Raw genomic sequence first — 14,227 nt, forward strand, 5'->3', positions numbered from 1 at the left:
GGAAAAGAAACTTGCAACTGTGTTGCCTGGCTTTCCGGCTCTGATGCTTGGAATGAGTCATTGGATTTCTCTGAACCTCAGTTTCCTTGTCTGTAAAATGGGAATCCAAATACTTACCCTCAGGACTACTGAACGACTTAGGATATTACAGTAACGACTTAGCTTAATGCCCAGCTCAGCTAACCACTGAATAAACGGTAACCATTAACACCGCTTGCTGCATCACCACACCGTTTTTTCGGGGAGGGCAGATGGAGGACACTTCGTTTCTCGGTGGCCCGCCCATCACTGCGGCCCCTCCTTGGCACAGCCTGGTCCATAGAAAGAGCAGACGGCCAGGCACTCTTGCTCCCTCCTGGGAAAGCCCAGTGTCCCCACAGGCCATGGGGGCCTGGCCCCTGATGCTGAGGCTCGGACACATGGGGACACTCTCTGCTTTTCAGCTGGTGAGCCCGCCCCCCTCCCCGGACTGGCCTGGGGGCAGCTTGGGCAGGAGGAGCTGGCAGGGGGAGCTGGCCCCGTGCTGAAGAGGCTGGCCCTGCGCCCTGCTCCTCTGCCAGCTGGGCGGCTGGGCTGGGCAGCAGCTTGGATGAGCTCGAAGGCCCAGCGGGGGCCTCCGCGTGGCAGCGGCCTCCCCGCGCCCATCCGCTAGCACCAGGCCATCTGGTGCCTCTGTCCCCTTTTGTGTGTCTGGGGGAGGGGGGAGGCGACTTTTCTCTGGCCAGCTTTCTTCAGAACTGGGGACGGAGGAGCTGGAGTAGCGTGGAGGTGGAGGGCTCACTGGGCTCAGGGAAGGGGATCGGGGAGACTGAGGCCTGAAAGGGGGTGGGGGGGAGGAGGGAAAGTGCAGAAGGAGTGGGTGCTCTCGGGGACCTTGACAGGGAAGCTAAAAGGGGGTGAGCAGGAGAGACAAAGCTGTGTAGAGGGATGTGTTGAGCGGTCAGGAGGTGGGAATGAAAGTGTGCAGAAAAGAATGGAGGCCACGAGCAGAAAAAGGTACACGGACTCTCTCCAAATCCAATGCATGACGCTGTTGCTGTCTTTCTGTTCTAGGAAAGAGGAAGTGAGAGCCCGTGGGCTGTAGGTGCAGGGAGGGAGTGGCTGAGAGAGGAGGCTGGGTTTCCGGTCACAGCAGCCTGGGGTCCAGCCCAGCCTTGCCCAGCAGCTGGGAGGCTTGGGTCCCAGTCAGAACTGCCACGAACGGCAGACTTTGGGAAGGGAGTGTGGTGGTTGATCCCTAGGGTTGGGGATGAAAGTTGTGTTGACAGATAGGCGCTTCGAGGTGCTGCACTTGGGTCATCCAAGGGGAGCCCTGAGTGAAATGATTTTAAAGAACCTCACATTTGGGAATTTATAGTAGCTTTGAGGGAACTGTCCCCCGTCAGAATATCCCTCCTCCTCCACGCAGGCCTCCAGGCAACAGGGCATAAATAAAGCAGACACAGAAAATAACAGTGGTGAGTGTGCTGCCTTGTTTCTCTGGTGTTCTTGGGGCTCCTGTTCTGCCTTCGTCATGAAGCCGTGAAGGAGACACAGAAGAGTCTGTTTTCTCTGCTGGCCTTGGGTTGGAAACACCCCTCCCCTGGCCCTTCGCCCATCAGACTCGGTTCCCAGAGCCCTCTCAGACTTCAGCTAGCTGCTTGGCTTCTTCCAAGCAGTGCCGCCCCTCCTGGACCCTGAGATATGCATTCCCCTCTATGCTCTCCCAGAAACCTGTCCTGTCATCTGCAAAAGGCCTTGTCAGCATCCGTCTTCTCATCCCATCCGCAAAGTGGGACTGATCCCCGCTCCCTTCCTTGAAGCGGGAAATCTGCACTGAGCTAAATCATGACCGAGGCACTGGGAGGGCATCTTAGCTAAGTGCGATTCATTGAGCGCACATAGGTCCATTTAGCGTCAACCAATGTGAAATGTTTTTTTTTTCCCCCTCCTCCTTAAGGTCCCTTGATGATCACCAGTTGGTGGCTCTGGAAGCACGCTGCAGCTCTGGGGGTGATGGGGGTACCCCAAGTGAAGGAGCATGCCATGGAGCTGGCCCTGCTGCGCTCGGATGGGCTCGGTGAGGGGCTGTGAGGAGCAGGGGGGGCAGGGCTCCCTGCCAGAGAGGCTGGTGTACCTCGAGGAGGGTGAGGCTGTCGCTCGGAAAGCCCCAGCCAGGAGGTTCAGCAGATGTAGCTGATGGACAGCTGAAAGGAGCAGCGCTCGCTGGGAGATGCCTGTTCACGTGTGTCTGCAGGCGGGCTCCCGCTGGCTCAGCTGAGCCCCTTGAAGAGAGAACAGAGGGGACTTTGTAGCCATCGCTATTTATTGAGTGCTTATGATGTGCTGTCACAATTATGCTATACTGTCCTCACAGCGATCGTGAAGGGGACAAAGCCTGGCCCAGAGAGCCTAAGGGCCTCTCCCACCATCAGTCAGCTAGTACAGGGCAAAGTCACTGTTCAAGCTGTGGTGGGGGGATGGCAGAGGCTGAGCGCCCACCGCTGGGCCTGCCGGGCAGCAATGGAAGGAGAGGGACGAGGGGCTTCGTGGAGAAGGCTTTGGAAATGGCCCCAAAGAATGCACAGGACTTGAACCTTTAGAAGGGTGATACGTCTTCTAAATGGAGAAAATTCGGATGCAGAAGCACAGGGTATATTTTGGGATTTGGGCAGCGTGTGGGCGATGGGGGAGTTGTTTGGAAGGAGATCTGGCCAGGGAGGCAAGTTGGGGCTGTTCTGTGGAGTCTTCTTCTTCTTCTTTTTTTTTTTTTTTCATTTTTAGGCCTGCATCTACCTCATACGGAAGTTCCCAGGCTAGGGGTTCGAATTGGAGCTGTAGCTGCCAGTCTATGGCACAGCCATGGCAATGCAGGATCTGAGCTGCATCTGCAAACTTGTGGCAACGCTGGATCCTTAACTCACTCAACGAGGCCAGGAATCGAACCTGAGTCCTCATGGTTACTAGGCACCTTCTTAACCCGCTGAGCCACAATAGGAACTCCTGTTCTGCAGAGTCTTAATGCCACTGTAGAGGGTGTATTGTTTTCAGTAGAAGGTCGGATCCCATGAAAGTCCTGACGGGGGTCATCTCAGGGTCAGGGTTGTCCTGGCAGGGGTCTAAGAAGGAATCTGGTGAAACAGGGCAGCAAGGGCCAAGGCAGGAGACACAGTGGGGAAGCTGTGTCCACAAGCAGACTACAAGAGCGGGGAGAGGAGATGTGTGGGTCAGAGAGTTTCGGGCCTGGGAGGAATAAAAAATGAGTGAAATGTCAGCTGCGGGGGATGGTGGGGTTATTTATAGAAATGGGGAAGTCACAGAGAGAAGGCCTTTTGGGGAGTGGGGGAGGGGACGGAAGGCCGATTTGACTTTGAACCTGGTGAGGTCAGTTGTTGGCTGGACTTCTAGGTGGCCAGGGTGAACAGGAGGGGCTCCCTGATAATCAACGCCAAAACCTCATCCCAAATGTTCAGGTTCCTAATTCTCCATGGAGGTGCTGAGCTCAGAGGTTGGCTTTATGTCCTGTGCCTCCCGGTGGCACCAGAACCTCGATGTCCTGGGAGCTGTGAGGCCCAGTCACCACCTGGCGCTGAGGTCAAAGACAGCAGTTACCCAGTTCCTGTGCCAGATGTGGCCCCTCAGACCTTCAGGGAAGTTACAGATAAACAATTTCTCTAAAGGGGTGTCCTGGCAAGGCCCAACCCTCTGTTTCTTTCCCAGGAAAGACCTTGTCCACACTTGCGCAGAAGCACCAAGGCTGGCAGCAGGGTGGGGGCTGGCACTTTGGGTCAGGGGCCATGGCAGTGACCCTGCCTGGACAGCCAGCAGAGATGGCCTTCTTCTGCTGGCTTTTCCTCAGCATGAGCAGGAAAGGAGCCATCACTCTGGCTGTTGACGACTCCCATTCCCTCATTTTAGCAAGTCTTGGCCTCCTCTCAAACCCGCCACCTGCACAGGGCAAAAGCCTTCTGAGGAGTTCCCTTGTGGCACATTGGGTTAATGATCCAGCATTGTCGCTGCAGCGGCTTGAGTCATGGCTGTGGCATGGGCTCGACCCCCTGGCCCAGGAATGTCCACAGGTCAAGAGTGCAGCAAAAAAAAAAAAAAAAAAAAAAGGCCTCTGAGTCCAGATATTGGATTTGGGCTAATCCTGACTCTTAGAAGGTAGCGCTTTGGGAAGAGCAAATTATAATGTAAATAAGATCCCGTCATTCATTTTTTTTTTTCCCCATCGGATAAGTATGTATCTCGTGTCTACTCTGTGTCACAGAAGGAAGAGTTAAGTTAAAGGCCCCTCCTCTGAGGAGCTCAGTTGGGATGTAGAGGCACGAATGGGTAAAGTCAGCATAGGAGGGGCCCATAACAGATTCAGAGGAATCAGGATGTCCTCAGGGAGAACAAAGATTTCAACCAAGACAAGAGTAAGCAGGAAACTGTCCAGGGAAGGGAGAGGGGAAACTGTCTCCTGAACTGGGAGCAGCAGGAGCACCCCAAGAACTTCTGTTTTGGTGGGTCTGGAGTTGGGCTTGGCCATTAGCGTGGTAACCGCCTCCCCCAGGTGATACTAACTTGCCGTCAAGGCTGAAGGCCACTGCCCCACCAACCTGTTTGTTTGCACGGGAATGATGACACCCCCTTCCCCCCCTTTCTCCTCCTCAGGCAACCACAGGCCTGTGCTCCTGCTGGAGAGGAGAAACCCTTCCTTTTCCCCCACCTGCCTGAGCTTGCCTGGGGCCCTGCAAATGAGACAGACAAAGGCGATTAACAGGAGAAAAACAAGTTTATTAGGCCTGTGCATACACACAGGAGCGGATAAGGGCTGTTTAGTGGAGCTTCTGATGGAGATTCCTCTGGTGCCTTCTCTGGGCAAAAATAAGGATCTGGAGTAGTCTCTGGTGATTAACTTCTGACCTTCCGGGTAAAGAGGGGAGGGGAATGTTTTTACACATTTATGGCCTGCTTTTAGGCAAATAGGGGGAAAGACAGAGAGCTTTTCTTCTATTTTCTTCTCAATTGCCTCCAGCTCAAAATAGTCCTTAGGCCAAAGTGGCCTATTTTGGGGTGGTGTATTCTGCTACCCTTTGCTCACCAGGCCTATTGGCCCTCAGCACACAGCAGATGGTCAGAGAAGGTGAAGATGAGTCCACTGAGCAAAGCTCAGGTGAAGGTGATGGCAATGGCCTCACTGCAGACGGACACACAATTTAAACGGCTCTCCTAGTTTTAAAAGAGAGAACTGTGGTTCCCCTAGAAGATGCGAAACTTGTCAAAGGTCACTCTGCAAACGACACAGTTGGCATTTAAGTCTCCCTGTTGGGAATGCTGCCTCAGTGTTTTTCTGGCTTTGTGTTGACAGGGCTGGGCTTTCGTGGGGGGCAGGAATTAGGGAAGCTGCTGTGTCATCCCTGCCTTTCCTCTGCCACCCCAAGTGCCCTTGTGCCCCCAGCTATTTTCTCCCATTTGCCTGATTTTTATCAGAGGTGATTTATCTTTGGCTTTCACCAGCGGTGGCTTGGAGGGCACATCAACCATTTCAGAGCCTCTCAGGAAAGCTCAGCCTTTATTTGCACCCTTGCCAGGAGACAATTTCTTCAGCGCCTTGGTCTCCTGGCCTCTGGAGCCTGACGGTGGCACTCCTTGAAGGAGGGGCCAGCTAGGGACAGAGAGGGGCAGAGTTGCCAGTGGTGTGTTTCTGAGCATGCGTCCCTGGACCTCTGGGTTTGCATGGCAGCAGCTCAGCCTGGGGCTAAGGGGAGGGAGGCGTGCCCGGGCATGTCTGGTGGGGCAGGCTGGTCAGGAGCCCAACAGCACGAAGCCTGCAGAGATCCTTGGGAACCTCCACTGGACTCTGGGGCGTGGTAAACTGGGCCTGGAAAGAGTGCCTTAGTCAGGGGAGGGGAAATCTGCTCTGGGGGGAGGAGGGATGGGTGTGGATGATGATGGTAGGCAGGTGGGTATCCTTTACTGAGTACTTCCTAGATGTTGGGCACCGTGCTTCAGTCCTTTATAGGCATTAGACCATTTTCTCCTTAGAAAGTACTTTGAAGTGAGACCTACTCCCACTTGCAGATTTTACATTTGGCAGTTTACAAAGCTCACACCTCCAGCCACCAGTGGAGCCCCCATCTGGTGAGCTCCTGACCACTGCCCTCCCTGGAGCCCTTCTAGAGACACCTAGAAATAATGGGTGCGTTGTTGCAGGGACACTTAGAGCAGGTGTGGCTCAGAACCAGCCATTACGGCTTCCTCTTGCTCTTGTGTTTCAGACCAGCAGGGTCTGGGAAATCTTGGGTTACGTTTATAGGTCTTTAAAAGCAGAACTGTTTTCACCCTTGACTCTAAAATAATATACTTTCTTTAGCCTTTGCTCATAATGAGGTCTGGCTGTCTTTAAAAGACTCTTTAAAATGTTTCCTGCTACGATTCCTCTGGGCCATTCTACTATGAATTGGCACAAAAACTAACAGCTTAAACTCTTCTGGGCAAAACTACAGAAGAAAATAAATCCTGGAGTGTCACAGTTGGCCACAAACTGAGCATGAGTAAGCTGCCGAGATACTGATTGGTGAGAAAAAGCTGATTTGTGTCATTGCTATGTGTGTTACCCTCCCTCAGTGGGCAACCGCCTTATGAATTGTGCCCCCAGAGATCTATTTATAGGTCACTTTGCAAAACTCAGAACCCCTTCCCTCTGCAGAATTATTGTTACACACAGAGGCGGAGCTCTGAAGCTACTCTAGAAAGGCCCACCTATGGCTGGAAACCTTCTATTTATGATGAAACAACAGGAGAAAGCAATTCAGCCCTGAGGTGTAGTTAATTTTTATCATCCCTTTGTTGTGACAGGAAAATACCCCACCAGATACTTTATCAGGGACGTGATGACGTCATAGGCAGAAGCGCAGCTTCTTTCAATGTGCAGGTTGTTACCATTTGGTGCGCCTTGACCTCTTCCTCCCCCCACCTCTATTGGATCTTTCTAGAAGGCTTGCCGCTCACACCCCCCCAACTTATTTGCATGTGTGCGCATGCGCACCCAAGGAGCAAGCGCAGCAGGAGCCGCGCCTCTGACGCATGCGCACGTGTGTCCCCCGACGCTCCTCACTCTCCGGGTGTGAGATGGTTCTTCATTACTTTCCAGGAGTCTGACGACAGCCAGGGGACAAAGGTCAGTCCCACCTCCCTAATAGGTCTCCCTTCATATTGTAGCGCCATCTTCCGTGGCCTCCATCTTTATTACCAACTCCCTGGTCATCGTTTCTCCGGGAGACAAGGGCAAACTTCCCTGGCTGCTTTCCTTCCCACTGCTTCCCCTGCCCCAATCCCCGTGTCCGTATTCCACACAGCAGCCAGACTTTGTGTCACCTCCCAGTACGTTGAGTGGGATCCGGCGCCTACCCTGACCCCGCCAGGCCTGCGTGGACCCCTGCTTCTCACCTCCTTTCTCTTTTCTCAGCCCCCCCCCCCCCCCGCCCCCATGTTTGGCAGACACCAGGCTCGCCCCTGGCGCTGGGCTTTTGCTCTTTCTTCTCAGTCTGGGCCTCGTTTCCTCTCCCTGCCCCTTCTCATCTGGCAGGTGTCAATATAAATATTAACCTCCTCCTGAGAAGCCTTCCTTGATCTCCCTTTTCTTTTTTTTTTTTTTTTGTCTTCTGTTGTTGTTGTTATTTCTTGGGCCGCTCCCGCGGCATATGGAGGTTCCCAGGCTAGGGGTCGAATCAGAGCTGTAGCCACCGGCCTACGCCAGAGCCACAGCAGCGTGGGATCCAAGCCGCGTCTGCAACCTACACCACAGCTCATGGCAACGCCGGATCGTTAACCCACTGAGGAAGGGCAGGGATCGAACCCTCAACCTCATGGTTCCTAGTCGGATTCGTTAACCACTGCGCCACGACGGGAACTCCTTGATCTCCCTTTTTAAAGCGCCTCCTTCTTCTGTAGTCTCTTGTTTGATCCTGCTTATTTCCTTTGAAGAAGCGATCACAGTCTGCGGTGCTCATGTGTTTACGTGTGCCTTCGTATGCTGTGTCTCCCCCGCCAGAACGTCATTTCGAAAGCCCAGCTTTGGAGTTCCGGTCGTGGCTCAGTGCAAATGAATCTGACTAGTGTCCATGAGGACGCGGGTTCGATCCTTGGCCTCGCTCGGTGGATTAAGGATCCCGCCTTGCCGTGAGCTGTGGTGTAGGTCGCAGATGCAGCTCAGATCTGGCATTGCTGTGGCTGTGGTGTAGGCCGGCAGCTGTAGCTCCGATTCGACCCCTAGCCTGGGAACCTGCATATGCCGTGGGTGCAGCCCTAAAAAAGAGAGAAAAAAAGAAAAGGAAGCCCAGCTTTGTCCAGCCTCTTGATGTCATAGCGGCAGCGCCCAGAACAGTGCCTGAGAATGAGGGTGTTCATAAATGTTTGATGAATGAATCTCTGAATGAATCTAGAGCCTTCGGAAAGAGCATATGAAACAATGTCCCCACAACAGGGGCATTTTACAGAGCATGACAGGATTTGGGGAGACAGACACTGCATAACCCTACAGAATCCTGCTGATTGAGGACTGGCTCAAAGTCAAAGTCAAGGCCGAGTTGTGTAAGGCCTCAGTGGTTGGAGGGCATCTGCTGGGGTGGGTGAGGATGAGGTTTAGAAGCACAGATCCTGGGGTCACTGCTGGCCTGGAATGGTGTATGGGCTGAGGTTTCCAGGAGGGTCCCAGGGACGTACAGCAGCCGCTGGTTAGGACTTTGTTGCATCTGTGCTCATAAGGAACCCGGGCTGTGTGGTTATAGAAACAAGCCCCACCTTCCCATCCATATTAAGTGGAATGAGAGTGATATGGCTGGGGTGAAAATAATCAGTTTAATTGGTTTTAAATATGCTAATGCCTGTTCCAAAACACAGTGATGTGAGCAGATGTGAGCACACCTTTGGGGGTGTGACCTTTATGCCACAAGGTGGGGTGACATGAGTGAAGCAGATGCTACAAAGATAACTTAGGAATGCATTTAGAGAGTCAAGTAGAGATCTCGGGGAAGAGAATTCAAAATGTGTGAAGAATTCGGTGGTAAGGGGAGCTGAATGTGAGGCAGAAGTTCTTTTAGATGTTTGTCTTGGGCCATGAGAGAGAAATGAGATATTATTTTTGCAATATTAGAATAACGGATTTTCAGTCTCAGTAGTCAAGGTGCCCCTATGCACTGAATCAGTGGGTTTGTGGCTTCAGGGGAGACTCACGCATCCTATAGGACAAAGAAGTCTTGCTCAGCTTTGCATTTCGATTTAGAATATTACAAGCCCGTAGGATGCAAATAATCAAGAACTTGAAAGCTGGGTTGTTGAGAGGGAGATTTTCTGTTTTCCAAGAAGATCCCTTTTTTGTATCTAGAGCACAGCGTGGGGATCTAAGCGTAGAGTGATGTGTGAAGCCAGGGTGCAAGGAGCAGAGGGTTCGACACAGAGGAAGCGCCAGCCACTCAGGAAGGAGGCAAAACCCATGTGGTGCTGGGAGAAGCTTGTTTGAGGGTCAGAGGGTAAGATGCTGTGTGAGTCCACCTTGGATTCCAGGTGGAGTGGCCGAGCTGGTTGAAACAGCCCAGATCTGGTGACAGACAACAGGAAGGAGGGGTGCTTATGCCATTTCACTTTGGGAGGAGAATCTCTTGCAGGTGTCTGTACCGGGCAGTCACAGCCCTGTAGGAATGCTGTTATGTTTCAGCAGAGGGAGGGCCTGAGACGGTGGCCCTTGCTTCTCCAAGCCATGCATGAGGGTGGGTCCACAACCTCCCAGATGACCCCTAGGAAGGAAGTTTGGAAATAAAAGCCTCACCCCAGTGAGGAGTAATGGGATTAGGGGTATGCCAAGGCTGAGTCTTAGTGTGGACAACCAGAGCTGGGACCAGAGGGAGGCTGTGGCTGAGCCCTGGTGGGGCAGGGGTGCCAGGGGCTGAGGGTCCATGCTGCAGGGCGATGGCCAGACTGCCTGGGCTCTTTGAGCATCCCAAATCCAGTGGGACAAGGGCGGGAGAGGATGTGGTTTCAGGACAGTGCTTGAGAAAGTCACTTAAGGGTTTTCATTCATAAGATCAAACTGATTCCCCGGTGTGAAATACTAAGACACACACAAAATGAAGGGGTTGTCTGGTCTGGTCTCATTCTTCTCTGGTCAGTTCATTTCTGGAGCACTGAAGTCACACTGGCGTCCTCCCACCTTGAGACCGAATTGATAAAGCCTCTCGCACTCCCAGGAGAGAGGTGAGAAACTGCCACGTGAGAGGAGGTCAGAAGGAATTGAGAACGTGTAGTGAGGAGAAGGACAATTCAGGAGTGACTCACTGCTTAGTTCGTTCATGGTCCCAAGAGTGGCCTTGATGTGTGGACATTGCAGGGAGAGGTATTCCAGCTCTAAACAGACCTGTCTAGTGATTCTCAGCTGGAGTAGCCTGAATCAGGACGTGATGCCCTTCATGAAGCTGGTGTATCTAAGCCCAGGCCGGGACATCATGCAGGAGAGTCAGACATCTGTCTGGGTCATAGGCCTGGACAACCTTCAAGATGTCTTCCAATCTTAAAGGTTTGTGGAGTGCTGAATGAAATTCTAATTTTATAATCTCTGACTCAGATGCTTTGAGTCAGAGGATCTGAGTGGAAGGATCCCAGCTCCTTGTCAGACAGACCAAAGTTTCTAAGATTGGCTGTCATTTGCTAGCTTTGTGACCCTGGAGAATTTCCTTCAACTTTCTGGTTTTTGGGTTTTTTTGTCTTTTTAGGGCCGCACTGGTGGCATATGGAAGCTCCCAGGCTAGGGGTTGAATTGGAGCTATAGCTGCTGGCCCACACCAAAGCCACAGCAAGGCCAAATCCGAGCCATGTCTGCGACCTACACCACAGCTCATGGCAACGCTGGATCATTAACCCCCTGAGTCAGGCCAGGGATCGAACCTGTGTCCTCATGGATGCTAGTCAGATTCGTTTCCACCGAGCCACAATGGGAATTCCCCCCTCAATTTTCTGAATCTCAGTTTTTCATCTAAAAGATGACAGTACCTTTCCTGGCAGAGTTTTGTTGGTATTAAGTGAAACAGTGTAACAGAAGATGAAAAAAAAAAGATCAAAGCAGATTGTGTGTGTGTTAGCAGGAGCGGGGAGAATACAGGACCTCGGCAGTGCTATAAAACTGTACTAGTGCCTACTGGTTAATTTTTGTCTTCGTAAGACCAGGTTACGAGCATCAGGATTAATGACAGGATAAAATAGACTCTGATGGGATGTGGACAGATTTTGGCTTGGATCCTCTTAGCAAGGAAGGGAAGGGTGGGGCCTGGGAGGAGAGGAGGCACCTGTGACTGTGCCGGGGGAGGGGCAGGAGGAAGTCACCCTCTGGCTCTGTTCCTGGGGTTTCTGGCCATGGAGGAGTCTGCTGTGGAGGTGCCCACCCACAGGAGTGGGCCTGGACAAGACCGCCACGACTGGTGTGGCACTTTCAGCTGTGACAGGGACACGGGGTTTCTTTCAACCTTCCCACCTCAGCTTTCTGCCCCAGCTCCTTTCTCAGGCCCTCCTGGTGCCTCTGTCACAGTGTCTCCTCTTAGAAACAGCTCAGCTTGTTCACAAGGAGCTCTAAGTGGCTGACAGAGCTAAACACGCCACCACTCCCAGGGACACTGCACTTCAAGCCACGGGTGACTCTCTGCTGGGGTCCTCTCTTCCACGGCATGAGGGTCCTGGTGGGAGTGGGCACCTCTGGCACCGCCTTGTCTGGCACCGCCTTGTCTGGCACCGCCTTGTCTTTTTGCAGAGCTGACCTAGTCTTGAGTCCGGGTGGACAGACATGAAGGAACAGGCCCCAAGCTTTGCCTGGGGGGGCAAGGCCCCCCCCCCCCCCCCCCCCCGCCCTGGTTGGAGGAAGTGAGTGGGTGGGTCCTGCCTCCCGCTGCATGCTGACTCAGTGATTCCTGGAAGGAGGTGATGTCATGATGTCATGGTGACGGGGCAGTTCCCTCCCCAGCAAAGTCGGTAGGAGAGTGTGTCTCACTGGCACTGAGGCCTGAGGCTCACTTAAGAGTGACCAAGTCCCCTGGATCTTGCAGGCCACTTAATGCCGCCTACAGTGACAGCTCCCTTCTCCAGATTCCCACAGCTGGGATCACTTGTCCCTGCGGTGATCCCATATTTGGGGCAGTCTTGGTTGATCTTAAGCATCCGGCCTCTTTCATTTTCCCTGTGAACACATTCAGAAATCCTAGAAAACCATCCTAGTCTGAGCATGCCTCCTGGGGCTTTGGGCGCAGGAGCCACCAAGCTGGCGCAAACCAGAGCACGGCATCACGGGTATTCTTGTGTCTTTCTCCAGTTTCACATCTGGATGTCTTTTCAACAGTATGAATGGCTCCTCAGAGTCAGAGCTGTGTCCTTTTATTTCTTTTGTCTTCTCCAGGACTCCCCTTCGGGCTGAGGGTGTGGGAAACTAAAAAGATTTGGGGGCAGGGTAGAGGTGTAAGCTCCCTCTCCTGTCCTTGTCAGCGCCCCCCTCCCTTTACTTTGTGGGGGTTGGAGGCATCTGCAGCAGGGGCCCTCTGGGTATGTGAGAACGCCACTTCTTCCAGATCAGATCAGCACTAAATTAAAAGGTAATGGTAGCCAGTCCTGGTGTGGGCTTGGGAAAAACCCGGCTGGATTTGTTGGGGCCTGGGGTGCTTTCAGAAAACCACTCCCTGCTCCCTTTTTCGCCAGAGACTCCCTGGGAGGGACGCGTGTCAGACCCATGTGGAGTAAGACAGGTCCTTTGTCAACTGGAGTCTGGATTCAAATGCCAGCCACCTCCCCTGTCGTTCTCCAGACCAGCTCCACATTTTACAAGGGAGCCCCCATGTGGCCTTGTGCTGCCCGATGCTGCCCCCTATAGGCGGTTAGGGGGCACAGCCCTCACGACTGAGCCTGTGCCACCGGGACGGTGGCTTTTCATCACTTAAAGCTGTCAGAACAGCTAATAGGCCATGAATATGGAGAAAATTAGGCTTCTCCAAGTGAATTGGGTGTTGAAAGACACTGAGATAAATGCTAGAGGTAGTGAGAATTGATGGATGGAGCCCTGCTTACTGCAGCCATCTCATTTAAGTCCAAGCTCACGACAGCCCTAGAGGGGAGGCAGGTGTTCTGAGGCTTTGTGTAATGCATGATGGAATCTAGTCTTAGAAAGTTAAATAATGGTCCCAAGGTTATATATCCAGTAAATGCTGGAGCCATGTCTTGAACTCAGTGACCCCAGAGCTTGGTGACATCTGCTGTGCCATCTCCCTGTGCTAAGAGGGCAGAAGCCGATCCAGGAGGAAGATTCCTTTATCTGTAGTGTGAACAGGGTTCTTTGGAATGAGGGTGAAATTTCACGGAAGGAGTTTTAGCTGTAGTCTCTATGATGTGATTTTAGGGATGCTGGGAAGGTCCCCCTCCCTGGACATATGCTCCCAACTTGCTCATCCCATTGCCTGGAATTTCATTGTAGGGAAGCCATTCTTTTGACTAACATGGGCCAGGAGGTGCTCTCTCCCTAGTTGGAAATATGGGTCCTAAGGGGAAGTTGCACATTAACCCTTGCATTGTCATTCTACCTCAGTGGGGATTAGCTTTTCTTTTTTTTCTTTTTTTTGGGGGGGATTAGCTTTTCTGATTGCTTTATCCCTGTGGGAGAGGGTTAAGAGTATATGGGGAACCTGAAGGACTGGGGTATCTCTGATCGTCTTCCTGGATGTCACAGAAACTCCCCAAGCTGAAAATGTCCCAAGCCAAATGCTTCTTCTCTCTGACCCTGTCCTTTTCTTGGGCATCAAACAGGCCCAGAAGTCTCCAAGTTCTCCTTCACTCCTCCACCTCATTGGTTCTGAAGTCCCACCTGGCCTGCCTCTGAAGTGCTTGAATCTTTCCTTTGCACACCCCCCACCTCTGGTCCTCTCAGGCCCTTGTCAGCTTGTCCCTGGCTTCTTTTTAACCCTAGGGCTTCACTCTTCAGATCCCAGAGCCGCAGCAGCAGCAGCAGCAGCAGCAGACTTTCTAGAGGGTAAATCTGATGTTGCTGCATTTCCTCTTCAGATCCTCCTCGCTCTTAAGGCATGCAGACTCCTTAGTGTTTTATCACAGGTCCCTCAGGACGTCATTGCCACCCTTTTCTTTAGCCCCAACTCTGTCTCCCCTCAGTACCTCCCTTCAGTCACCCTCCTCCATCCCATTTCTCAGTCTGATTGGCAGACACTTTTCCTTTGTCATCTTG

This window comes from Sus scrofa, chromosome 9, assembly GCF_054392235.1.
Source record: "Sus scrofa isolate SSC_HxYL_T2T_F1_AM1 chromosome 9, Sscrofa_HxYL_maternal_Yorkshire_Landrace_v2.0, whole genome shotgun sequence".
NCBI lineage: Eukaryota > Metazoa > Chordata > Mammalia > Artiodactyla > Suidae > Sus > Sus scrofa.